Here is a 2,648-nt window from a genome sequence, read left to right on the forward strand (position 1 = left end):
CTTATGCTATTTACATAATTCCTATAGTTATTATTATTGTTGAAACTGGAATTATGTTATTATCAATACATTAAGAAATTAAAAATTAACTTATCATGGAAAAGGGGAGATCTATTAAGATTAATAAATGACTCTTCTGGAGACAAATGTGTAAGCGAAATTTATAAATTAAAATCACATGATGGTATGATGCCATACCATCCTGGCAACTAAGGGTTAGAGCTCACACATCAGCTTCACCTTCAGACACCACTAGAAACTCACCTGTGGAACAGCTGGATGCCAAGGCTGAGATCCAACATTTATTGTAACAGGTGGTTCCTCTGTGAGAGACTCATCTTCCTTTGCTTCCTCAGTTCCTCCAGTGGCTCCTTCAGTTGCAATTTCTAACTCTGCCTCAACCCCTGTGGTTATGACTTCCTCCATACATCCAACCTCTTCCACTTCCATGGGCTAACAGGAAAGAAAAACAAAATGACAGAGGTTTTGGTAAAGGAATTCAGTCAGCTAGTACCATCATTTCCATTTAATTTGTGAAATTAAAAACTATTAAATATCTGCTTCCAGATCCTTAAAACCAACCTCTTCAGCAGGTACATTAGCTGGGGTCACATGAACCATGTCTGCTGTAGAAGAATGATGTGAGGTCATTTGTGGTAAAGGGGTAGGCTCCGCAGCTGGAGACTCACTATCACGTAGTCTACGACTTCGTTCTTCCTCCATACGCCTTCCCTCATCTGGAGATACTACATAACGGCGAATATGATCATCTGTTATGGTCATGCGGCTCATCATGGATCTCAGCTGCATTATTGAAGTGTTTACGGACCACGTCTGAATAGCAGGACTGACTCCAGCCATTATAGATCTCTGTAAGACGTAAAAAATAAAAACAAAAAAAATCAATGACATCAAAATGGAAACTGAGAAGATAATACAAACCCATTTCATCAGGTACAAGCCCTAGAGAAAACTGTAGGAATTGTCCTTATTATATAGGAATACTTTTGACAAGTGTTTACAAAGACTAAAAACTTTTTTTTAAGTTTCTTCACCTCCAATGTAAAGGACTTTCCCCCCCCTCTTAACCACATGAAAAAGTGGGGTAGGGGGCATGAAAGCAAGAATCAACTACTAAAGAACGAATAGTGGTAAAAAGTTTAAGAACTACTGCCTTAAATAATATCACTTTTATTTCAACCAATGGCTGAATTACTTACCACTCGTTCCTGGATAACTCTCTCTAGCCCTTGGGCACCATCTGTGAAGCAGTGAAGGGAGAGTGCTATGAATTCCCACAATGCTCGCCGGACCAGAGATACCAGGGAAGGACCAAATGTTTCAGCATCCGCTAAGAAAGAGAAAATCAGAAGTGCAAGTACTATGAAGAAAATCCCATTAATCAACATGAAGTATCACCATGGAGATCACATAATGTAATTGAAATTACCAAAAAGCAATTATTTCTGCATATTAGCTCAATCAAGTGGTTGCATCCACCTGCACTGCTACCTGCAGTAAAAATCATGTCACAAGAAACCTCTTACATATAAAATTAATTTCATTAAAATGAGAGAATATCTTACAAGAATCTACAAGGAATATGGAGTATTAATTTCCAAACCAACTTACAGCACACAGAATTTCACTTACTGTGATTCAAAACTAAGTTGAAAATGTCATGCAAACGATGTCGAATAAAATTGTGAACTGTATTGACGTAATCAATTCCTTCATGTACATGAGCATCTCCCTGTTAATATAGATATAAAATGTCAGCATCTGTTGAAACCTAATCATAAGATAACAGAAAGAGAAAGATAAGACATCAATGATTTTTCAATATCGAATAAATAAAATTCTTACACACACAAACTTAAAATAACAAAACTAAAACACACTTACTGCAGTCAATACAAGATGTGGGTGGAGGTCATGGATGACACTGTCTATGGCACGGTCAAGATTCTCCTCTGTGGGTTGATTTCCCTTTAATGCCCTCTCCCTCACAAACTCTTGCAAGGGTGTACGCAATTGATTGGCTGTTGTTGCTCTTCCAAAGAACAACTGAACGAGATCTCCTATTGACAGTGACATTGCCTATTTGATATTGAAAGAAAGGGGAACTTACACTTTGTTCATACACGAGTACAAATGGGAGGGTGGGGGAAAACACCCTGGGTTTTTATCAAGGATATCAACTAGTAATTCAAATTTAATGAAAATCAAAAGAAAAGTAATATATGGGTACATCTCTTAGGACTGGTACCTATAGTACCCTCTAACTTACCACAGTGTTGAACAACTGATAAAAGAGAGAATCTTCATCCCCTTCACTAAACATCCCACCATCAAAGGGTTGTAGGAATTCATGCAGTGATGCACCTGACTGTTGACTGCTGCTACCACTGCCTTCAGTATTCAGTGAACCAGAGACTTGACTCATGACACCCTATCATGAAAAAGATTATTAAAGATGAGGAAACTAACATTCATATCAAATCAGATGGTTAAAATGAGTGAAATAATATATCTACATACATTTTTTTTCCTATGTTTGACTTACTTGGACTAACTGGGCAAACATCTGGTCACTGATCTGGGGTTCACCACCATCAGCAGCAGAGGACTGTGATTGTTGTTGCTGT

At 37.9% G+C, this 2,648-nt stretch overlaps 1 pseudogene; it reads right to left on the reverse strand.

Annotated features, from left to right (window-relative positions):
* LOC119585349 overlaps positions 1 to 2,648 on the reverse strand; it is a 30,947-nt pseudogene that overhangs the window by 2,671 nt on the left and 25,628 nt on the right.

This window comes from Penaeus monodon, chromosome 19 (genome assembly GCF_015228065.2).
Source record: "Penaeus monodon isolate SGIC_2016 chromosome 19, NSTDA_Pmon_1, whole genome shotgun sequence".
Taxonomy (NCBI): Eukaryota; Metazoa; Arthropoda; class Malacostraca; order Decapoda; family Penaeidae; genus Penaeus; species Penaeus monodon.